This window comes from Arvicanthis niloticus, chromosome 12 (assembly GCF_011762505.2).
Source record: "Arvicanthis niloticus isolate mArvNil1 chromosome 12, mArvNil1.pat.X, whole genome shotgun sequence".
Classification (NCBI taxonomy): Eukaryota; Metazoa; Chordata; class Mammalia; order Rodentia; family Muridae; genus Arvicanthis; species Arvicanthis niloticus.
In genome coordinates this window covers 72,424,874-72,450,500 of record NC_047669.1, presented here as the reverse complement: position 1 = coordinate 72,450,500, position 25,627 = coordinate 72,424,874, and the positions used below count along the sequence as shown (strand labels likewise).

Here is a 25,627-nt window from a genome sequence, read left to right as displayed (position 1 = left end):
ATTTTCAGAATAAATCTTAGAGTCGTTTCAAAGACATCAATATTTTGTTAAGTTAAAAAGCTTTTGTAAACGCATCTCCGTTTGGTTAGCTTATGCCATGAACATTGTTTTTTCAATGTCATCAAATGCAACAGTAGTCCTTGCAGCCCATTTTAAATAAAAAGTGAACCACCACACACAGCCGATCACCAAGCAACAGGCTGGATTTATAAAGCAGGTCAAAAAGGAAGCTTACTGCGTGGGGTTTGCGCACACACTTAATGACCCAAGAAGTCACTCCATGCTCAGATGGTCATGCCCTCTGTGTTTGACAAGCAATTAAGACAGTGATAAAAATATCTTTTTATGGTTTCAAGAGGTCTAATACCATGAAGAACTGGTTAAATCTGTGACAGTTTCGAGGCAAACAGAGCCTCAAATAGCCATGTTGCCACAAGGAAATGTGTCTAAGCCAGGTTAACAGATGCATAAAGCCATAGGAACTCTGCCTCTCTGGGCTGGTCTCTTCTCTGTCTCTCTGTCTCTGTCTCTGTCTCTGTCTCTGTCTCTGTCTCTCTCTCTCTCTCTCTCTCTCTCTCTCTCTCTCTCTCTCTCTCCCTCTCTGTCAAACTATGGCTAATCCTCTTGATTTGAACAACTTCAAAGGCTCTTGTTTGACACACATGGCCCAAACAGAACTGACACACGCTTAGTTCCTGCCAGCAGGCTACTGAAGCTACAAAAAGGTGTGTGTCCAAGGATTGCCCTGCTCCACGCCGCCACTGTGGTTGATCCAAGAGAATCCTTCCTGTTGATGCATTGCTCAGAAGCCAGAGGAGATCTAGCCTATGGTGGGAGGCACAGTGGGGACGGGGGAAAGTTGTCTAGTTAATGAGGCTCAGAAATGATCGACTTTATTTTGTATTCATATGCAGGACGCCTATTGGTTTTTGTACAACCAACTTTGTAACCAGGCATTTTATTTAGGTACCTTAATTCCTAACAGTTTTTCAATAAGATTTTATGAATGTCAGGAATTTATAATGCTATCATCTATAAGTAATCATCTGCCCACTTTTCCAGTTGCAATGAATAGTACTTCTAGAACTATACCCAGTAGTCTCCACAGTGGCCAGTTTCATCTGACTATATGAAGATGCTCTTAGCACTTCAACATGAAACACTGTAATACATTTTTAATCAATGTGTTTCTATGTGAACGTGTGCTGTCTATTACTAATTAAAACTTTGAAAGTAAAACAAAGGGCTGTTGGAGTTTAACAAATTTGAGCTTCCAAATAAATAATAATGGGATTTTCTTAAGAAGGTGAGTGTCGGTGACAGATTTCATAATATTAAACAGTTATTCCTGCATTCCTATGGATTTTTTTTAAAACGAACTTCTGACCTATGTGCTAGTGTTTTATTTTTCTCTTCTACTTACAAATACATACTGTGAAGACACAATCAAAGTGGTACCTTTAGGTGGTAGCACTTCTGTCCTCTTTAGTACCGCCGGAAGGGGATGCTGGAAAGAAACCCCTGCGTTTGCTGTAGGTGCTAAGGAAGGCAGCTCACAAGCCCCAAGCATCCTGTGACAGATGCTAACTGTACAGTTCTGCATATGTAATGACCTTCATTGCCAGCAGACCTGTAGGAGGCAGGTCTTACTGTCTGTCATCATTTTATAGTTCAGATAGGGGAGCTGAGCTTGTCAAGGTCATTCAGGTGGCGAGTGGCAGAGTCCGGGCAATCTAGCAGAACCGTTCATAATCTGATTCTTTTAAGTCACTAGTTTGTCTGAGTATAACTATGTCCAGTGGCTGCCGTCCACTTTGAAAGCACTGGTGTTTCCTTTTAAACTCCCAGCAAAATCTTCGAAGGTTGTTTAAGGGGAGTCATGGTAAGCTTGTGTCTAATGTTCTTGTAGCCGCGGCTCCGGCCACTATTTCCAGACCGTTTTCTTCCCGACCTCCCAACATCTCTATCCAACTCCCTGTGATCTAAGATGTCAGACTATGGAAATAGTAAATGTACCTCAAAGTGCTAACTTGATCTGATAGCATTCCAGAGGAACTACGTGACTGTGCCTGAGGAAAGAAACCCCAGGTAACAAAGGGGAGCTAACTAACATCTATGTTGATTTGATGGCGAAGCCAGTGTGTGTGGCAAGACCCAGCATGCTTTCTCAGCAGAAGCTAGAGATCAGTGACAAGTGGCAGCCAAGACCCTGGGAGAGAAGCCATGTCTGGGTGTCTGGGTGGGGCAGGTTTCACACCATTTCCCCCTCACCCCCAAGCCAGAGCCCCTGTGGCATCTTAGAAACGTTGGGTCTTGATTTCTTTCACTCCCTGGATTTTGCTAACTTCTCAAAGCCTCTGTGTAGGGTTGCAATGTCAGTCATGAGAACAGTGACTAGAGGCACCCCGTCACTACTTTTTGGGAGGAGCCTTGTGAATGCCCATAATGAGCTAAGACTGGGGATGGAGCAGCCGTGAAGATGAAAGGGATGTCTCCTCTCAGATCTAGCCTACAGTCACTGGCTCTGAGGACAGTGCAGATCCCCAGGGCCCAGCACCATTCCTTCTGGGAAGCCCTCCTTTGTCAACCTCAGAAGGGAAGGCCACCTCCCAGGGCGTCACGCATAACTGGCTTCCCAAGTGCCACTGAGACGGTACAAGCAGGGTGTAGGCTGAGACGGAGGCCCAGCCTCTGCCCCCAAGTGCTCACCTCTCATGGGCATTTGGTAATCCACACAGCCATAATCCTAAGGGGAATCTCTTAGGGTCACATTTAGGTACTTTTATATTCACATTCTCAAAGTAAGTAGAGCCGAGTACAACTACTTAACCCAGGAGAACAATAATTCTAAAAGCTAAAGGTATTAGGTGGCTCCCAGCAATGTGGAACTCTGAGCCCAAAGGCATCAAAGTAGAAGGCGGCTTCTCCGTGGCCTTCATTCCCCATTCTTCACTCCCTTCCCTTCTAGTCCTTAATCCCACACTGCCTTATAATTTGTAATAATTACAGCAAAGATGGGATTTTGGGGTGTGTGTGGTTTGTATTTTTCGACCAAATCTTAAATGTTTATTATCATTAATTACTTTTATGTGTGTGACTCTTTTGCCTATATGTATGTTCTGCCATACTTGTTGATTTCAGGGGTCAAAAGAAGACGTAGGATCCCCTGGGACTGAAGTTACAGATAGCTGTGAGCTGCCATGTGAGTGCTGGGATTTAAACCCAGGGCCTCTGCCAGGGCAGCCTGTGCTCATATATATTGAGTCATCTCTCCAGCCCAGCCCCCAAGTCAGTCTGTCTGTCTGTCTGTCTGTCTGTCTGTCTCTGTCTCTCTCCATGTTGTGTTACTTTTTATAATGAGTATTTGGAAGGGTACATCTTCATCTCATTAAGGTCATACAGTTAGCCTTTGCCCTACTGCTGGTGAAGGTGAAAAGAACATACAAAACACACACACACACACACACACATGGGCAGGGGGACAGCACAGCTTTGGGTGCAAGAAAACTTGGAATTCTGTTCTGCTTTTCCCCCAAGAATGTGCTCTGTGTCCCTTAACTACTGAGTGGGAGCCTCTGCGTCTACAAACTACAGGTGACAGCAGCTACCTCCTGGGGCTGCCACAAATCAAAAGGGCTGTTGGGACAGCTGTTTCTGAATTGTTGAAACCATACAAATGCCACTTATTGTTAAGCCTGTTTCCAAATTTCCAAAAGTAAGAATGTTAGTGAGTATTTTCAACTCCACAGCATCCTGGGTCTTTGTATCCTTGCCAGGGCACCACTGACACTGCATCCAGGCTTAGCCAGAGGCCCGGAAGAGATGCCAGGAGAATCACTAACCAAAACAAAAACATTTTTATGGTTCTTAGATCTAAATTTCTACTTGATTTTCAAATGGATTGAACTGCTTTACATCCCCTCTGGCTGCATGTGTGGGTAGCACTCTGCCAAAGATTCTCCAGGCCCTCTCTAGCAAGATCTTGTCATAAAACATGTCATCTAATTAGACACGCTCCTGCTGCTTGCATCGCTTGATCAAAGAAGTCTGAACACCGAGTTTTCTTATGAAAAATGAGTGAGCTTTTAGACAGCATCAAGGTTACTCTTAAAAGAGGGCAACTTGCTGGGTGGTGATGGCTCACATTTTTAATCCTAGAACTTGGAAGGCAGAGACAGGAGGATATCTGTGTGTTAGAGGCCAACCTGGTCTACAGTTCCAGGACAGTCAAGGCTACACAGAGAAACCTTGTCTTGAAAAAGGTAAGTAGGGGGTTAAGTTCCCAAGGGTTGACAGAAAATGCCACTCATGCATGAAAACATTTACCTGACTCTAGACCTGATGAGTTCTATTAAAAAAAAAAAAAAAAAAAAAAAAAAAAAAAAAAAAGCATTCAAGTTTCAGGTTAGGGACACATCTCTGTGGTAGAACACTGCCCACCACTGCACTCTGGGTTCAATTCCCCCCACACACACACACAGAGACAGAGAGAGAGAGACAGAGAGAGAGAGAGAGACAGAGAGAGAGAAAGCACAAAACCAAAATGCTTGTCAAGTTTCAGCGTCTGCGCTGATGCTCTGAAATGTATCCATGCACAATGGTTTACACAGATCTTTCCATCTTTGATCTTCTTGTCCTGTGGGTGATAGATTCTGAGGACTCTGGAGACTGACATTGTTTCCACGAGAAGCTAAGGTTTGGGGGGGGGGGGATAGATTTCATTATTAATGAGAAGAATTTATTGTTTTAAGCTCTTGCTGTCCTTGGTTCCTCTGAAATTAACAACAGGAGGCCATCACTGGCTAGTGGCCAGTGGTGCATCCTCTGAGGGTCCAGGGAGATCAGGAAATGTGGGACTCTGTGCCTGACTGGACTGAAGAGGAAAATCTCTAAAGAAGATACAAAATGTTTCCTGTCTAGAAACAATGGCAGCAAAGCAGAGATAGGGTGAATGGATCTACCCAAGGTAATTGGGGCCTGTCACAGGTGAACGTGTCTACCTAAGGTAGCTGGGGTCTAGCACTGTGCATAGTGGTAGAAACTGATTTACAGAGGCCTGACTTTGTTCTTCCCGAACCATGCCTGCCTGGATGCTGCCATGTTCCCACCTTGGTGATAATGGACTGAACCTCTGAACCTGTAAGCAAACCCCAATTAAATGTTGTCCTTTATAAGACTTGCCATGGTCGTGGTGTCTGTTCACAGCCATACAACCCTAAGATAGGGTGTTACACTGTATCCTAGACTGGCTTTAAACTCACAGCAATCCTCCAGCCTCAGCCTCTTGAATTCTGGGATTGTGAATATGAACCACTGAACCTGGATGCTACAATGTGTTTGTAAGGCAGAAGTCCACCTGCAGGGCCTGTGGCAGTGATGGGAAAAAGAGACCTTTGGTCCCACCAAGGACCAGCACCATGCCACAGAGCAGAGGGGAGCACTGTGTCAAAGACCCCATCCCGCTGGGCGAGATCATTCAGCTGGAGCTCTAGCCAAGGAAGTTTGGATTTGAAACGTGTGTTCCCGTCTACACTGCAAATCAATGTGTGTGTTCCCATCTACACTGCACACCAGTGGAAATAAGCTTAAATTCTATTACTTACTACTTCCCCTGGGGTAGGTAAGGAAGAAACAAACGTAAGCATTCTTTGCTATTTGAACCGGTCAAATGGAAGCGGAAGCGGTGTGTCTGTCTAAACAAACTGACAAATAGTTTTAATGCAACTTTAAGCCCCTTTGCTTTTTGCCTTCTTGCATCATAGTTTCAAGTATGATGATACTTGGTAAAAAATCTGGGGGTTGGGAGGGAAGGTAGCAACCAAGACAGGGGTTTTCAGGTAAAAATGAAGATGCTCTTTTCCACTTAAATACAGAGATCTCGTCTTATTCCGTCTTTTAAAATGTACGGCTCATACAGATTACAGAACAAAATGCCAGGCATGGGTCCCTTCTTACGAGTTTTTGGTTGGGGAGTTCGCACGCGTCCCTCGGTCATTCCAAGTCATCGTCGTTCCTTGGTTTCCCACCAGAAGTAAATGGTAAGATCTGCTACTAAAAACACCACCGCCTTTGCTAGCAGGACTTGGAGAAGCCATGGAGGAGATTGACTGGCCACTTCTTCCTTGCTGCCTAGCTCCTAGTGCTGACGGTGCCGTAGGGACCTCAAAGTCAGCTCAAGACACCCCAGGACCAAGTTCTCGCACAAAGGAGGTTTATAAGCCCTAGAGAGACACAGGGCAGAAAGAAAGGACAAAGACAAGAGATAGAGGTTGAGGGAGAAGGGGAAGGGGGCACGGGAGAGGAGGGAGAGAGATTTTCCTGGATAGATGAAGGACTGCCACTGGATACAGGGGAAACAGACATGCCCTATAGACAAATGGCGGTTAATAAAAGCAGGATGAGTCGGATAATTTTAATTGAGCATGATAATAGGTGATTCGAAGAGTGATTTTAGTTGCTGAACTTCAGTATTTTGATAGCTAGAGCTTGGTAGTCAGCCTCAGGAGGAGGAAGTGGCCAAATAAGGGAATGGACCTTGGGGTCTAGCTTTAGGAATATAACGGTTTTCAGCAAGGAGGGTGAGTAAAGGGGGTAAAAGAACAAAACCTGTCTGCAGTGTCTGCCATGCTCAGGCCTGTTAGGGCCTCTTCAGGTGTTCTGCTCACTGCTGGGGGCAGGGGCCAGGGGCCAGGGGCCAGGGGGCCAGGGGGCCAGGGGCCAGGGGCCAGGGGGCCAGGGGCCAGGGGCCAGGGGGCCAGGGGGCCAGGGGCCAGGGGCCAGGGGCCAGGGGGCCAGGGGCCAGGGGCCAGGGGCCAGGGGCCAGGGGGCAGGGGGCATCAATACTCTTTCCCAGCTGTGAACCCTACAAGCTACAAAATCAACCTACCTAGATGCCATGTGTCCACTGGTGAGATCGTGGCGTAGTGGTTTGAGGGCTAGGTGTATGTTTTTCTGGTTGGATGTGAGGCTTGCTCCCCAGAAGAGAATTCATGCATGTGGGATTGTAATCCTGGACAATCGCTGTTGGTGGGGGGAGGTCATAGGCCTCAGAGAGGAACCTAGTACTGGATTCTAACTAAACACAGTGTCAAACTGTCTCCTAAGTAGTTACATTAATACTCATAAACCAGTGCTGTTCTCAGAGGTGGTAAGAGGAGCTGCTGTTCGCAGCGCATGACAGAGCCGATTGTCTTAGGGTGACTATTACTATGGGAAATACCACGGCCAAGGGCACACTGGGGAGGAAAGGTTTATTTGGTTTATATTTCCACATTGTAGTCTGTCATTGAAGGAAGTCTGGACAAGAACTCAAACAGAGCTGGAACCTGGAGGCAGGAACTGCTGAAGAGGCCATGGAGGGGTGCTGCTTAGTGACTTGCTCATCATGGCTTGCTCAGATGGATATATAATAAAAATTATATATAATAAAAGCATATATAATAAAAGCATATATAATGAAATTATAATAGAATATATATTTATATAATAGAATATATATAAACACACACATATATATATATTAGAATATATATATATAATTTTTGAGACAAGTTCTCACTATATAGCTCTGGCTGTCCTGGAATTCACTATGTAGATCATACTGGCCTCAAACTCACAGAGATCCTCTTGTCTCTGCCTCCTGGGATTAAAGGTGTGTACAACTATGGCTAGCTTTAGCCTGACTTCTTAAAGAACTCAGGACTGCCAGCTCAGAGATAGCACCATCCACAACGAGCTGGACCCTCATCAATTGCTAATTAAGAAAATGCCCTACAGCTGGATTTTACAGAGTATTTTCTCAGTTGAGTTTTCTTCCTTTCAGATGACTATGGCTTGTGTCAAGTGGATAGAAAACTAGCTCCACACACACTAATACTCATAACTGGCCACAGAGTTTTGAATAAGTAACTGTTGAGTGTTTAGTTCTAAATGAGATAACTCTATCACCCCCTTCAAGGCCCAGAGAACCTGAAGAGGAAGTAAAAGACACAGTGAGACTGGCAGACGGGCAGTGCTGGGAAGTGCTGGCTTCTGGACAGGGCGTGGCTGTTGCAATTATCACTCACAGCAGCTGGGTTCCCTGCAGAAGAACTGCACAAGGTGGATAGGGCAGCTCCTAGGCCCCCCTCTCCTTGAAGAACGAGGCTTTCCTCAGTGGTATGGCCACTGGTAACTTGCTTCATGAGCTCCAATAAGCAACCCCAACCAGGGTCTATACAAGCAACCCTGATTGATTTCCATGGGTCACCAAAAAATAAAGCAAAGCAGACAAGCAAAAAAGGACACAAAAACAGGAAAGGAACTTTCTGAAAAGAGGAGGGAGTGTGGATGGATGAAAGAGGGTAAGGGGTGTGTGTGTGTGTGTGTGTGTGTGTGTGTGTATGTGTGTGTGTGTAAGTTATCAAAATACACTGTATGAAATTGTCAGAGAATTTTTTAAACATATGACTTGTTTAAAAGGAGTTTCATACTCTCACACAGTTTTGCATCAGTTTGTGTTCTTCTCAAAATATATGGCAATATCCTATGATCGGGAATCTTCCAGGCAAACAGAATATGTTTTGTTGTTGATACTATTAAATTAAGGTCATATTTGAGTTATGATTCTACATAGACACTTAATAGTCATGTAGTTTGGAGCTTTTTCAAAATAGTTCCATGAGGGTTTTTAAAATCTTGTTTGTTTTATTTTATATGCATCTATGTGTGTCTGCAGCACTATGCACAGTGCAGTTCCAGCAGAAATCAAAGAGCGTCAGATCCCCTGCCCCTAAAGTTATGGGCAGTTGTGAGCTGGCCTGAGGATTCTGGGAACCAAACCCAAGTCCTTTGCATGAGCTGCTCTTGACCACCGGGCCGGCCCTCCAGCTCCAAGCTCATGTTTTCAAAAGATGTCTTTGAATCCTTACTTATCCTCGTGCGATGAGATGCTCTCTTACATCTTATAAAGAGGAAACCAGGGTTGCAGCATTTGGAATACATTTCCAGTGCCGGTTTTTATCTTACTTCCCTCCCCCAACCCCCGAGTTTTACCATCTCACTCTGATATTTCCCAAATCCTCTGGAGCACAAGAGCCCTGCCATTGCTCAATCTGATTCCGAGACACATAGAGGCCAGTTGGTTCCACTAGTTTGTTTCATTAGCAGAGCAAACCACAGTGTGCGCATCAACCTGACCTGTGCGTGCATGGTTAGCTTCCAGTAAACAGGTAAACAGGGCAGAGAAGGATTTAGACATGTTTACACCAGGATGAGGATACGAAGACAGCTTTAAAGCAGATGTCTTCCATTTCCAGCCACCACCAGGAGAGCATGCGCGGAGACAGGAGATGCCAGCCTAGAAGCCTCCCCGGAGCAGTAAAACTCTCAGAAACATGTGGCGCGTTGAAAGTAACTGATTGCTTACAGTCCAAACATTCTTCCTCATACTTCAAGTGCCATCGAATCACATAGAAAACTAACAACAGCCTGTCGAGAAGAAGCTGAGCTGTGCGTGGGCATGTCACTCTAAAGTCCGCAGGGTGGGTGTGTGGGGCTGGTTGCTGTGGTTCTGTGGGGGAAAGGTGGGAGTGTCTGTGTGTAATTGCAGCCATATTGACAGCACTGGGACATAGTGCCACAATGGCAACAACGCTAAAATACAAGAGCGTCCCCGAGTCCTAGAGGGAGAAATCAGAGCCCAAAGGGCAATCTCTTCTGCCAGCACTAGGCTCTGCCAGGTTCACTCAGATCATTTGGCATGGAGCCCTCTCTACCCATCTGCCAAGAGGGGACTTGGCCTTCTGGTCCAGCTCTAGAGCGGTGATGGTGCCGAAGAACACGCAACAGGTAAATGAGGAGACAATTTGCCTAGCTGTAAGACCCATCTCCCCTGCTCCTGACAGATCTTTGATCTGGTATGCACACGACCTTCCTGCATTTTAAGTATGAACTACCTGCCTTTCTGTTAGCTGTTCAAGCCTTCTCTCAAACGTAAGCGCTGGGGGCCTGCAGTTATGGGGCCAGCCCACAAAATCATGGGGACAGGGGTGGGAAGTAGCTACACACTCTTACATCAAGCCCGATGCCATTTGGCACCCTAAGAATGCTCCAGCCCCCACCCCCCAGGAGTTAGTGCCAAGGCCTTTGGCCTTCAGTTTTTGTCCTTGAGGCTCAGGACCAGGACTGCTGATGTCCACCTGGTCAGACTCCAGATCCATCTCCTGGGACAGTGGCCCCTCCTTGCAGTGAACTAAAATCAGTTGCTTCTCTGGGATTTCCTGTTACAGCCACTGCACACAGAGGAAATGGCAAAATTCGAAGTGACCACAAGCACGCAGCAGGCGGAGGAGGGACTTCTCCTTCTGAATAACTGCGGTTCGCACACGGAACTGGAGTGGGAATGGCCTTTGTGAGGGATGCTTCTGGAACTGCCTGCACTACGGCCTCTCCTAGAACACGGCCGTCGTGTCCCCCACAGTCTTCATGCTCCTGACCACCCATTCTTGTTTACTTAGCTTCACCTTCCATACCCATCCCTCCCAATTACAAAGTCCTCTATTTATGTGAATTAACGGGGACCCTCCTGAGGACCCCAAATGTCATTTTCTGTTAAAAAATCTGGTGAGGAAAAAAATATTCATGCAATTAATTATCTTTCAGTTGATAAAAATCATGTTTTAACATATAATGATGGGCTGGAGAGATGGCTCAGTAGTTAAGAGCACTGACTGCCTGTTCTTCCATAGGTCCTGAGTTCAACTCCCAGCAACCACATGGTGACTCACAACCATCTGTAATGGTTCTGGTTGGAGGTTGACATCAGAATGTCTTTCCTTATTTGCTTTTCTACATCTTTTTTTTTTTTTTTTTTTTTTTTTTGAGACAGGGCTTCTCACTGAACCCAAAGCAGTGTGCTGACTCCACTGGCTGCCCAGCAGGACCTTCCTGTCTCTGCCCCTCAGTACTGGCTCAGGTTGTTACGCCAGCTTTTATGAGGGTGCTGGGAGTCTGAATTCAAGTCCCCCTACCTACACAGTAACCAATTTATCCACAGCGTCGTCTCTCCAGCCCCTGGGTTCTCAGCTTTATTTCTTCATATTTTCCAAACTCTGTAAGAACAAATGATTTCATAGTAGGGGAAAGTGTTTGATTGATAATGATGACAATAGAAACCTAATATCTGTGGGGCTTCTTCTTCTTCTTTTTTTTTTCTCTGTGGTGCTGGGATCAAACCTCTGGTCTCGTGAATGCTAAACAGGGTTTTACCATGGAGCCACATCTCCGAGGCATTTCCCATGTGCTTGGTATTGTAGCAGACACACAGGAGACATTCTCTCCCAATCAAGGCTATGAGGTAAGGATTTATTACTTTACCTCTGCTGTATAAATAAAAGAAGCAAGCTCTTGGGCAGCTGAGGCAGGAGGATTAGGAATTTGAAGCCAGCCTAGGCTACACAGGGAGACTTTGTGTTATAAAACAAACAAAAGAACCAAGTCCAGTGTTAGATGTAGAAGCCAAACCAGTCAGTCTCACTCCAGGGTTTACTAATTTGAAGACAGTTACAGATAAAGCAGAAATGCTCCTGATAACTAATATTTATGACTAATTTTTCATACTGAGAAAAAATTAGTGCTAAAATGCTAGTGGCTGTATCTGGAAATAGAATTGGAGGTTATATTTTTCCAAACTTTTCCAATAACCATAGATTATCAGAATAATAAAATAAAATAATGAAACAGACAGCGATGTTATGGATTACTTCAGAAATCTAACAACCACATAAAACACTTTCATTTTTAAATGACATTTTTGTTGTGTTAGGATGATTATATATTGGCTGGCTGTGGTGGCAGGTGCCTTTAGTCCCAACACTTGGGGAGCAGAGGCAGGCAGATCTCTGTAAGTTCCAGGCCAGCCTGGTGGTCTGTATGGTGAGTTCCAGGCCATCCAGGGCTACACAGTGAGGCCATGTATGTGTGTTTGTATGTATGTATGTATGTATGTATGTATGTAGTATGCAGTAGTGGAACACACTTCTTTGGCACCACCAAGGGCCTCTGTATACGCAGCAAGATCCCAGCACACTTTTGAAGGTAGTGTTGTCTTCATAGATTCCAAGTGATGAAGGTGGCCTTGCTTCTTCTCTGCAAGAACTCTGCAAAGTTCGCTTCTTCCTTGCCTCCGTGTGTGTCTAGAGGAGAGGCAAGATGGCAGTAAGCCCACTGTGAGAGTGAACCGTCCTCAAGTCCTCACCGAATCTCGTTCAAACCTGCAGCAGCAATGCACATCCATCACAATCCAGATTGTCAAGACAAATGCACAAAGAAAGAAGGAAAGAAAATGCCACTTCAGCTACTCCCTCTGAAGGGCACCTGCTCCCAGGACCACTCACTGAGTGGTTCTTGTTTAAAATCTTACCCCACGTTTATAGCCAGTCTCAGCTCCCCTAGGTGTACCTCAGTCTCAAGGCTCAGGGACCAACTTCCAGATAAAAGGAAGCTGCACAGTTTCTCAGTTGGCTGCCTGGGTGGAGGCATCTGTCAAGTGTCCTGTATCCCTTTCTAGGGAGCCTGCCATCTTGCCAGGGAGCCTGCATGTCAGGTTTGGTTCGCAGGGAAACACTGCCATCTAGTGGGAGAAAGCAGCACTTTGACTACTTCTATTCTTGAGGTTGATATTCTCTCTCTCTCTCTCTCTCTCTCTCTCTCTCTCTCTCTCTCTCTCTCTCTGAATTATATTTGATCAAGACTTTATCTTCTTTCTACTTCAAAGGTTGTACCTCAGTGAACCTAAGAAATTGTAACTGGACACTAATTACTATGAGAATTCTGAAAAAGCCCACGCTAGGAAGAGAAGCCAACCTCCTTTTGGCTGCCTTAGCATCAAGATGCAGAACTCTTGGCTCCTCCAGCACCATGTCTGCCTGCACATTGCCATGCTTCCTGCTCCCAGCTAAGACAGAAATTGGTACCAGGGACTGGGGTATTGCTCTGATAGGCCTGACCATGTTTTTGTTTGGAGGAATGTAGATTTGAGGACTTTGGAATGCAATGGAATGCTTTAAGTGGGTGTTTTAATTAGGGTTTCATTGCTGTGAACAGACACCATGACCAAGGCAACTCTCATAAGAGACACCATTTCATTGGGGGCTGGCTTACAGGTTCAGAGGTTTGGTCCATTATCATCAAGGCGGGAGCACGGAAGTGTCCAGGAAGGCGTGGTGTAGGAGGAGCTGAGAGTTCTACATCTTGTTCCAAAGGCAAACAGGAGAGGACTGGCTCCCACATGGCTAGGAGGAGGGTCTCAACGCCCACCCCCACAGTGACACACTTCCTTCAACAAGGCCACACCTCCTAATAGTGCCACTCATTGGGCCAATCATATTCAAACCACCCCATTCCACTCCCTGGCCCCCATAGGCTTGTTCAAACACACGGGTCTATGGGGGCCACACTTAGCCATAGCATAATATAAAAGTACACTTATCCCCACTTCCAAGGTCCCCATAGTCTAGAGTGGTCTCAACAATGTTAAAAGTACAAAATTCAAAATCTTTCCTGAGATTCAATCACTTAACTGTAATCCCCTTATAAATTCAAAAGCAAAAAGCACACAGCATACCTCCAACATCATTCGGGATATACATTGCCAGTCCAGAGCATCACAGTGAGGAAATGCCAAGACCAAAAAAGCCAGCTGGGCAAATGCCGACTCTGCACCTCCAAGTCTAATGTCAATGCAGTCTTCAGATCTCCAACTCCTTTCATCTGTTGACTGCAACAAACTTCTTTCTTCTGGACTGGTTTCACACCCTGTTAGCAGCTTTCCTCAGCAGATAGCTGATGGCATCTCGAACATACTGGGGTCTCCAAGGTAACTTTAACATTACAGTTTCTTAATCCAGTGTCTGAGATCCACACATGATCTTCTCGGCTCCTCCAAAGGGCTGACCTCACTTCTCCAGCTCTGCCCTCTGTAGCACTCTAGGCTCTGGTTGACTCTACTCCCCTGCTGCTGCTGTTCTTGGGGATCATCCCATGGTACTGACATCTCCAATACACTGGGGTCTGCTGCTGCAACTAGGCTTCACAAATAGCCTCTCATGGGCTCTCTTCATGGTGCCAAGACCCAGCTACTTTGCATGACCCCTTCAGTCCTGGGCCATTAATTGCAACTAAGGCTGCACTTTTACCAATGGCCTTCCATGGCCTCTCATAGTGCCAAGCCTCAGCTCTTCTTCATGACCCCTTCATGCCTTCCAAACCAGTACCACCTGGGTGACTCTTACACATTACCAAGTCCAGCTGCAGCACGAGGTACAACCTTGGCTATCTCTGGAACAGTTTCTCTGTGTTCTCAGAAAATGCTTCCCAGAAGATTTCACCTCAGTGATGCTGCTCTCTTCTTAATCACTGCTAATTTCTTAGCTCCAGCTAACCAGCATCAATTGTCTCAGTCATCCCTTCTATTCTTGACTCTAAAGCCAGAGCCACATGGCCAAAGCTGCTGAGTTCTGCTGCTTGCTGGTGCTGGAACACGGCCCCTTGTTCTTTTACATCATCACCAGCTTTCTGTTTCCCAACTCCTTCACTGCCTAAGCTTGGCTGGCCTGGAACTTGTTCAGGAGATTGACCTTGAACTCAGAGATCTGCATGGCTCTGTCTCCTGAATGCTGGGATTAAAGGCATGTACCACCCTGCCTGGACTCAAACTTTTCTTTACCTAGAACTTGCTCTGTTTCAGGCTAGCCTTGATCTTAGAGATTTGCTTGCCTTTTTTCCTGGGATCAAAGTTGTGTACCAACATGTTTGGGCCTAAGCTTTTATTGTCTACCGTTCCTCAAAACCCGGACCAAAAGCATGTGTCTTCCGGCCTCAAGATCTGAATCACAAGTGTGCTCTCTATTTCTGAATTGTAGTTCATTCCAGATTAAAAATCCAAACTATTTCTTGTTCAACTGTAAATACAAACAATAAGCTTAGCTGGGTGGGCTCTTGCCCTGAGATCACCACTTCCTAACTCTCTTTATCTCCTTGAACACAGGATTCAGCTCCATTTCACTTCCTGGTGCCCCTTTATTATTACTTGAACAATACATTTTGTATTTTTTTCTAAGCTTGCTATGCTCATCAGAATGTTGAGTTAAGTCTCATGTTCCTCATGAGACTTAACCAGAGAATAAAATCTCTGCTGGGCTCTTTTGAGACTTCCTTTGTCAATGCAATTAATAAAAATCTCTTTACCTTAGCCTCAGGTAGACTCTTCAGACAAGGGCAAAAAGCAACCACATTCTTCACCAAAATACCACAAAAACAGCCTCTACATCACATACTGAAATTCTTCTCCACTGAAACCTCTTGGGCCAGGTATGCACAGTTCAAATCACCCTCAGAACCAATGTCTTCTATATTCCTCCTAGGATGGCCCATTGAGCATACCTAAATCATAATTAGTTACAAATAGATTAAAAATCAAATATAAAAAAAATCAAACTTTAAAACTTTGGAGGGAAATATAAAAACCATCCTCTAACTTCACAGAATGGAAGGACACTGTGGCCACACAGCTTGGGTCCGGCTTATTTGCTTCATGAATTTGAGCAAATTACTATTGGTTCTTTGGTTTCCATTACTGGAGATTAAAAAATAATAATGCTACAGGTGCCGTGGCTAGTTTTCCACCAACTTGACACAAGCTAGAATCATCTTACAAGGAAGGAGCTTCAATTAAGAAAATGCTTCCATAAAATCCAGCTCTGGGGCATAGTTATCTTAAAGATGGGGGCGGGCCCAGACCATTGTGGGTGGAGCCATCCCTGGACTGCTGGTCCTGAGTTCTATAAGAAAGCAGGCTGTGTAAGCCATGGAGAAGCAAGCCAGTAAGCAGCACATCCCATGGCCTCTGCGTCAGCTCCTGCCTCCAGGATCCTGCTCTCTTTGAATCCTGTCTTAACTTTCTTCAGTGATGAACAGCAACATGGAAGTGTAAGCTGAATAAACCCTTTTCCTCCCCAACTTGTTTTGTGGTCATAGTGTTTCATCATAGCAATAGAAACCCTAAGACAACAGGTATTTGAGAAAAATTAATAAACAGCATTCATGAAGTGCTGAAATTAGTACCTGACTCTTAGCAAGTCCTGTAGGGTTCTGTAGTTTCATCAGTAAGAGCAGTTGACCTATGACAGTAAAGCCACCCTGGCTGCAGTGGGCAGGGGTCCCTGGCTGCAGTGGGCAGGGGTCTTTGGAGTGGTGGACATTGTCTAAAACAGTTAACAATCCTGGGAACCAAAGGGAGAAAATGATGTTCAATGTTAGAGGATGAAGAGAAGAAAAACATCAGAAAAAATATATAAATGACAAATTAAGAGTCCATGTGCCCTCCAATCAAACCTCAAGCATGGCTGGACATGGTGGTGCGTGCCTTTACTCTGGCACTCAGGATGCGGAGGCAGGGCAGACAGATGTCTGTGAGAGACCATATCTCAAAAGCAAAAATAAAAATCACCCATCTGTAACTGAGTCAAATGACTTTTTAGTTTAATCATTTTATCTATGTATGCATATTCTACTAACCCTCAAGTCTCCATGTATAGGACTGGGTTCTTGTCTCTGCTTTCCTAAGCAGAGATGTATGTTTCTTCGTGGGTAGCCAGGAGACACTAGTTGATCAGGGAGAAGGCAGGGTCTCACAGTATACCTCTGGCTGATCTAGAACTCACTATATAGACCAGGGTGGCCTGAATTCACTAAGATCTACATGCCTTTGCCTCATGAGCGCTGAGATTCAAGGTGTGAGCCCACGCACCAGGCCCATGCTTGCCTTTTTACACAGATATCAAACTCAGATTCTCCTGACTGTAGAACTCTCACCAGAGCTGCTTCCCAACCCAAGCTGCCTCCCTGGCCTCCAGGCTCCTTGACTGTTCATCTTTTATGAGTTTTCATGGACACTGTAGTTTTTGAAATGTAGTGTTTTAATTCCGTAGTTCTTTGTCTTTCTATTTTTCTCGGAGTAACTAGCAGCAGCATGTGGGGTTGTCACTCACCTTCCATAACAAATGACGCTTCCGTGGATGCATCATGTGTTTACAGGGAGGATGTGGTTTCCCAGGCAGTTTTGCCAGCGACGATGCTCTTTCCTCGACTTTATCAGCCAGTTTCACACAGTTGCAGCAGCTTCTGCTTTTGCATGCAGAAGGATCAGGGTGTTTGGGTCCTGTGGATGCTGACCTTAGATTCCAGGGTGTCACTGGGCAAAGACGCTGAGCTCTTTCAGACACCTGAAGCCAGGAGACTTCCCTGCATTTGTAAAATCACTACCTTGGGCAAGTCATAAAAAAACGACAGTTGTATGAAATGTCCAGGGTTTGCTATTTTTTTTCTCAGACAACAAAATCTTTTTTAATTGTGGTTATTATATATTAATTATACACAGTAATGATTCATTATTATACTTTTATACATGTACATAATGTATTTCAATCTCTCCCTGCACCTATATACATGCATGTACATAATATATTTTGATATATATAATACATAATATAAAATATAATAATTATTTTAGTCTGTTATATATACATGCATATATATTACATATATGTGCATATACATAATATATTTGATCTCTCCCTCTTACTTCCTTTACCTCCTCCCATTCCTTTTAATCTTAATCCCCTTTCTCTTCCCAACTATGCTCCTTCTTTGTACTTTTGTGTCCTGTGTATATATGTATGTGAATGTGTGTATGTGTGTGTATGTATGTGTGTGTGTATGTATGTGTGTATGTGTGTGTATGTATGTATGTGTGTGTATGTGTGTATATGCATGTGTGTATGTGTATGTGTGTGCATGTGTGTGTGCATATGTGTGTATATGTATGGGTAGGTGTATGGGTGTGTGTATGTGTGTTTGTATGTATGTATGTATGTGTGTATGTGTGTACGTGTGTATGTGCATGTGTGTGTATGTGTATATGTGTATGTGTGTGGGTGTGTGTATGTATGAGTGTGTGTATGTATGTGTGTGTATATGTGTGTGCAAGTATGTGTGCATGTGTGTGTATGTGTGTATATGTGTTTATATGTATGGTTGTGTGTATATGTGAATATGTATATATGGGTGCATGTGTGTATATGTGTGTATGTGTGTGTGCATGTGTGTATGTATGTATGGGTGTGTGTATGGGTGTATGTGTATGTATGGGTGTGTGTGTGTGTATGTGTGTGCATGTGTGTGTATGTGTGTATATGTGTTTATATGTGTGGCTGTGTGTATATGTGAATATGTGTGTATGGGTGCATGTGTGTATATGTGTGTATGCATGTGTGCATGTGTGTATGTATGTATGTGTGTGTGTATGCATATGCATGTGTGCATGTGTGTATGTATGTATGGCTGTGTGCATGCATATGTATGTGTTGCATGTGTGTATGGCTGTGTGTATGGGTGTGTGTATGCATATGTATGTGTGCATGTGTGTATGTATGTATGGGTGTGTGTATGCATATGTATGTGTGCATGTGTGTATGTATGTATGGGTGTGTGTATGTATGTATGTGTGCATGTGTGTATGTGTGTGTTGCATGTGTGTATGGCTGTGTGTATGGCTGTGTGTATGCATATGTATGTGTGCATGTGTGTATGTGTGTATGGGTGTGTGTATGCATATGCATGTGTTGCATGTGTGTATGGCTGTGTGTATGCATATGCATGTGTTGCATGTGTGTATGGCTGTGTGTATGGCTGTGTGTATGCATATGCATGTGTTGCATGTGTGTATGGCTGTGTGTATGGCTGTGTGTATGCATATGCATGTGTGCATGTGTGTATGGCTGTGTGTATGCATATGCATGTGTTGCATGTGTGTATGGCTGTGTGTATGCATATGCATGTGTGCATGTGTGTATGGCTGTGTGTATGGCTGTGTGTATGCATATGCATGTGTTGCATGTGTGTATGGCTGTGTGTATGCATATGCATGTGTGCATGTGTGTATGGCTGTGTGTATGCATATGCATGTGTTGCATGTGTGTATGGCTGTGTGTATGCATATGCATGTGTTGCATGTGTGTATGGCTGTGTGTATGCATATGTATGTGTGCATGTGTGTATGGCTGTGTGTATGGCTGTGTGTATGCATATGCATGTGTTGCATGTGTGTATGGCTGTGTGTATGCATATGCATGTGTGCATGTGTGTATGGCTGTGTGTATGCATATGCATGTGTTGCATGTGTGTATGGCTGTGTGTATGCATATGCATGTGTTGCATGTGTGTATGGCTGTGTGTATGGCTGTGTGTATGGCTGTGTGTATGCATATGCATGTGTTGCATGTGTGCATGTGTGTATGGCTGTGTGTATGCATATGCATGTGTTGCATGTGTGTATGGCTGTGTGTATGCATATGTATGTGTGCATGTGTGTATGGCTGTGTGTATGGCTGTGTGTATGCATATGCATGTGTTGCATGTGTGTATGGCTGTGTGTATGCATATGTATGTGTGCATGTGTGTATGGCTGTGTGTATGCATATGCATGTGTGCATGTGTGTATGTGTGTATGGCTGTGTGCATGCATATGCATGTGTTGCATGTGTGTATGGCTGTGTGTATGCATATGCATGTGTTGCATGTGTGTATGGCTGTGTGTATGCATATGCATGTGTTGCATGTGTGTATGGCTGTGTGTATGCATATGCATGTGTTGCATGTGTGTATGGCTGTGTGTATGCATATGCATGTGTTGCATGTGTGTATCTGCCCTGATGAGTAGCTTTAGATTTGCTTACAAGAACATAGATGGAGGTTTGTTTACAGGAAGTGGGCATTTCACCGGTGGCTACACCACTGAAGAAAATGTCTCTCCGTCCCCCATCACCTGTTACCTGTATCTAAATCCTCAGGGTAGGGCCCTTGAGCCTGTGCCCCATTCTTGACAATGTTTTGACAATCTGGATCTCCTGGAGATGGGGTGCAGGTAGTGACAGCTGCTGTGAGTATAAGCGTGCCACAGCCCTGTCACACCTGTGTCAGCATTCCACACCCTCCCACCCTGCAGCTCTTACATTCATCCAGCTCTTGCTCTCTCACATTCCCCGAGCTGTGGAATGGGGCAGCACGGGTGTCCCATTAAGGAATGGTATTAAATGGTGATTTATTCTCAATGCACCTGCCAGTTATGAGGCTCTGCAATCACAGCTGGCAGATGCCAAAGCTTCTCTGAGTAAAGCTGGAAGCAGTATCAACCTATTGGCAGAAGCATGGCTATTTGAAGGGCAATTGGACGGGTGCATCACATCCGTTTAGCAAACCAGCAGCAGCAGCTTCCACACCAGGGCCTGTGACCTCCCCAGTGACAAGCAGCCCCATGGCAGATTTGACACTTGTACCAACAGGCTCATCTTAACTGGCTGGCCAGTGTAATTGCCTATAGTGTGCACACCTGTAGAAAACTTAAATGACAAATTCTTAGCTTGAATGCACCCTCTGGCACCATGAAGCTTAGCCAGCATGGGGGGTAAGAGCTATTCTTTTTATTTTAAATATCTGTTACATTTTTATTCATACATACGTATGTGTGTGTATATATATATATATATATATATATATATATATATATATATATATATATATATATATATATATATATAGTGGGGGTTTGGTCTGACAGGAGAATCAAGTATCGCCAGCAGGTGGCAGACTTGGTCAGAAATTCACAGTCCCTCTGGGGCTGGGACCTAGGCATGTTACCGGACACACACACACACACACACACAGAGGTTTGAAGCAGAATCTGAGATGATATTCATGGTCCAGGTAGGTTGGCAACTATCAGGATGTGGATATTTAACTAGGCGAGACATAAAGACAACTGGGAATGGGGGGCTTTAAGTGGGAGGTGCAGTTCCCACAACCACGGCTGTTCTTACTCTCTTGGGAGATGGAGTTTCATTCTGACATTTTCACACAGGCACATGATACATTTTGATCTTATCACTAACTCAGTTCTTGCTGCTCATCTTTGCGGGTGACCAGGGGCCTGGTCACTCAGCCCCAGAACACACCACACCTAACTGAACGTACAATCTGGTCAATTTTCAGGAATCCAGCTCAGTGGCCTGCCCAGTTGCTGGCCTTCCGTAGGTGACTCTGTTTATTCCGTTACACTGATTGGCTAATGACTGGGCAGTTTGTCTCTCAGATCTCCTACTGGCCCCCTCGGCCTTGGACAAATGTTTACAAACTGGGCCTTTTGCACAGTTGGGGTTCATAAACTAATAGCTAGCTGGCGAAGGGGGCACAGGTTTGTGTTCTGTGCTTGAGCTGGGTCATTATGTTAGTCTCACAGTACTGTTCTGTGCTTGAGCTGGGGCATTATGTTAGTCTCACAGTACTGTAACAAATACCTGAGACAACTTATAAAAGGGAAAGTTGGCTTTTTGTTCAGTGTTGGAGGTTTCTGTTCGTGGCTATTGGCCCTTGACCTTTGAGGTCTGCGGTGAACAATGTATCATAGTGAGGTCTGCGGTGAACAATGTATCATAGTGAGGTCTGTGGTGAACAATGTATCATAGTGATGTCTGCGGTGAACAATGTATCATAGTGAGGTCTGCGACAAACAGTGTATCAAAGTGAGGTCTGAGGCCCACAATGTATCATAGTAAGGAGTATGTGGCAACGCCAAGCCATTTGCATGTGACAAGGAACAGGGGGAGAGACACAGCCCCATGCTGCCTCCCATGCCCAAGACACACCCATTTAGACACCTCCACTCAAGTGAAGGTGACCTTGACCACAATATGGGAAAGAATTGCAGGACAAGTCAGCATGAAGCAGAACCTGGTTTGTTAAGGAGAAACCAGAGAATCAGACTTAAGCCTGAGTGAGTGTTCAGAGAGGCATCCTTAGGTGATCCCCCTCCCCAAAAAAGCTACATATGGATTTTGTGGGTTTTGAAGTTCCATTAATCAAAGGACTGAGAAAAGTTTACAAATTAAATGAAGTCTGGCCCTGCATGCTCCACACACGGTTAATCCCTGTATTCAGGAGGCAGAGGCAGACAGATCTCTGTGAGTTTGAGACCAGTCAGGGCTACATAGTGAGACCCTGTCTCAAAAGAAAAAAATTGGGCCAGCAAGAAGACTTGGTGGGTAAAGGTGCTTGTCACCCTGAGTTCATCCCTAGATCCCACGTGGTAGGAGACAACCAACTCCCAAAGTGTTCTATGACCTCCAAGCATGTGTTGTGGCACACACACACACACACACACACACACGCACAAAGAGAGAGAGAGAGAGACAGAGAGACAGAGAAACAGGGAGAGGGAGACAAGGAGACAAGGAGACTGGGAGACACAGAGAGAAATATAATACAAACATTTTAACATTTAAGTAAAACATATATGAAATGTGATCTTTCTTCTTTGCCAACATGGATTTGGAATCACAATGGAATCACCTCTGGGTATGGCTAGGAAGGGTGTCAATAAAAAGACAACATAGGAGGAAAAGCCACCGTCAGTGAGGGGGGAGCCATTCCACCAGCTGACGTCTCAGCCTCATGAATAACAGGGAAGAAAGGAGAAAGCGAGCTAAGCATCTCTGCTTCCTGCCTGAAGGTGGAGTGTGAGGAACTGGCTCCTGTCGCCATGGCTCCTACCCCTGTCACCATGGCTCCCACTCCTGACACCATGGCTCCCACTCCTGACACCATGGCTCCCACTCCTGTCACCATGGCTCCTACCCCTGTCACCATGGCTCCCACTCCTGTCACCATGGCTCCTACCCCTGTCACCATGGTTCCCACTTCCGCTATCATGGCTCCTACCCTTGTCACCATGGCTCCCACTCCAGCCACCATGGCTCCCACTCCTGACACCATGGTTCCCACTCCAGCTATCATGGCTTCCACTCCTGCCCCATGGCTTCCCCATCCTGTGAGTCAGAAGGAGCAAATGAAGTTTTCAAAACTGTCTAAAGAGGTGATGCTCCACTATGCTTGTATAATAGTGTGTGCTCGCTTTGCTGAGATTTGTGTGACAGACTTCATGAAAAGTTATACTTCACACCTGACTACTTACTCCAGAAAGAGAACCCATACAGACCCCCAAGTAACAATTATACCGGTATCCAATGGCAAACCAGTGAAGGGTTTTTTTGTTGTTGTTTCATTTTGTTTTCTTTCTTTCTTTCTTTCTTTCTTTTTATTTATTTATTTATTTATTTTTTTTTTTTTTTTTACCAGGGTTACTGACAGGAATAGAGGTGAGGGGTACTTATGAGGCACAGGGGTGACACAAAAGGACCTGCATCACAGAAAAGCCCAGACCAGCACAGTGGGTGTGGAAGCCGTAACCGAGGCTCTGCACAAGTTGCAGCTCCACAGGCTGGTCAGTTGCTCCCCAATGGTTGTCCGGTGCTTCTGCCCTGCTGGGAGGTGCCCTGGAGCATCTTCCAAGTTCCTGTTCTTCCAGATGCATGGCCTTCCCTTTACTTCCCAAGTCTCCCTTCCCTCCTGAGGGAGGTGTTTCTGTTGTGAGGAAACTACCTTCAACAGGAATACAAACCAAGAGTAACTTCCTGTCAGGTCCCTTTGTCTTAACTGTGACTTGATGGTTTTCAGAGCCACTCACTAGGCCCTTCTGGGACTCTGCTGTCTCTGAACCTTTGCTCTAGCAGGTTAACCATCTCTAAGATGTGTGTGTATTATTTTTGTTCCCTCCTTTACATGGTTTTCCACGGTCACTCCTGTTTCCATTCCTGTTTACCTCTGTGTCCTTCAAGACACTCCTGGCACAGTGCTTGTGTGTGTCAAGGACCTGTGGGCAGATGAGTGGGTGGTCGGATGGGTGGTTGGATACCCAGACTAAGGTGAATTCTTTTTGGAATAGTGTTACCCTATATCCAAGTGACTATACCTACATTTCTCTGGTCCCATAATGCTTCACATTAGTGAGACCCTACTCCATCCAGCAGATTCCCCCCATACCTAGTAAGTTTTTATGGGGAGCTGACAGAAGGCAGCTATCACCCTTGCAGCCATCTTGAGCCATATACCCTGACAAGAGACTTGTTTTCAACAGCCTACAACAGCTGAGCACACTCTGATAACATCTTGTTTTAGATACCCAGGATTTTCCCTTGGATGTATGTGGCTTAAAGGTGTGACTTAAAGGTGTAACTTAAAGGTGTGACTTAGAGACAAGACTTAAAGGCGTGACTTAAAGGTGTGACTTAAGAAGTGAGACTTATAAAAGGCAAGAGGCAGACAGAAGAGGGACTGGAAACTTGGAACTTGGAGGCACTAGGGACTAGGAACTCGAGACTTGGCACATGGACTAGGAACAAGGAATTGGGAAAGAGAGAAGAGAGACTTGAGAATAAACGGGACTGAATCACACTCTGACTGGTCTCCATTCTTTGCGTCCCCGACAAGTCTTCATCAGTCACTAAAGACTGGATGTTAGGTCACAAGATTGGAACCTTCCTAAATGAAATTAGTAGCCATAGAAGGGGCTGTGAGGACATGCCTGGATGGGACTGTCCATGAGCCAGGACGTGCCCCTTCTCATCTGACATTGAATAGAAGACTAGAGCCTTAGATTTCCCTGGCTCCAGAAGACTAAGAAATGTTGTTTTTAAGTCGCCCAGTTTAGGACATTTTGTAGCAGCCCCAAATAGACTGAACCATTTAAGGACACAGATTTTTTTTTTTTCATGTTCACTTATTTTCTGGCTCTAGCATTTAAAGATGAGTTCATAAGAGGAGAAAACCTGAGACTACATCTCAGAAAGTGCAAAGAATTCCTGTTCTCTTTGGAACAATCACAGTCAAACGTTGTTTTACACCACCTGAGGAACTTACCATAAGCAACAATTCATCAGACCAAGGAAAGTGGAGCAAATCATGGACATAAAAGTGTCGTCGAGGCGTCTCCACAGTCCACAATCAATCCATCCAATTTCTGGCTGCTGTAGAATCTCTTCCATTTGTGTCTCTCCTTTGTGGTCAGTCTACAGCAGCAGTATCCTCGGTTTCTTCTGGAAATTTCCCGGCTTACAGCCCCAAAGAGACAGGTTCTCTCCTACTGGTTAATAAAACTGGTAGGCCAGCCAGCTTCCTTCCGGTTGCCACGGAAACCACCAGGCCACTGGCCCTCTGGAAACGGAAAAGAACAGCAAGTGAGAGACCACGAGACCACGCATTCCACCCGGCTTGCAGACTAAAGCAGCTGTCAAGCCAGGGCGAAGGCGCGGTGGCCAGGGAAGAGCTCCGTGGTCTGCAGATTGGACAGGCAAAGCCCTGCTGTGGGGCTGCAAGATGTAAGTAGTGCCCCTGCTCTCTTTAAAACGCCTGTCAGCTCAACAGACTTTCTGCTGTATGGCCAGAAAGTTCTGGGACGACTGGAGGAGTTCTATCAGGGTGATCTTCTGGAACTGCCACATTTCCTGACTATGTTACTGAAGGGTGGTGGGTGCCACCAAAAATTGGGCTTCCAGGCAACTGGAAAGCTTTCTATCCTCCTCTGCCTGGAAAAGGACACACTTTTCAGGGCACTAAGCAAAGAGTGGAATGGTCTTTTCATTTAGATCCCAAATAGATAGGGATCTGAACTTGTTTCTATTTTTAAACAGTTGGTTAGTCT

At 45.1% G+C, this 25,627-nt stretch overlaps 1 long non-coding RNA gene across 2 annotated transcripts; it reads right to left on the bottom strand.

The window, feature by feature from the left end:
- Window positions 1-12,135: 12,135 nt before the first annotated feature.
- Window positions 12,136-25,075, bottom strand: LOC143444091 (uncharacterized). 2 transcript variants are annotated; one of them, XR_013113645.1, is made up of 4 exons: window positions 24,847-25,073; window positions 17,028-17,301; window positions 13,604-16,259; window positions 12,136-12,251 (listed from the first exon to the last, which is right to left on the bottom strand). It is a non-coding gene; the product is annotated as an uncharacterized LOC143444091 (long non-coding RNA). The 2 variants fall into 2 exon arrangements; XR_013113644.1 differs by having other exon boundaries at window positions 13,604-17,301; window positions 24,847-25,075.
- Window positions 25,076-25,627: the final 552 nt, after the last annotated feature.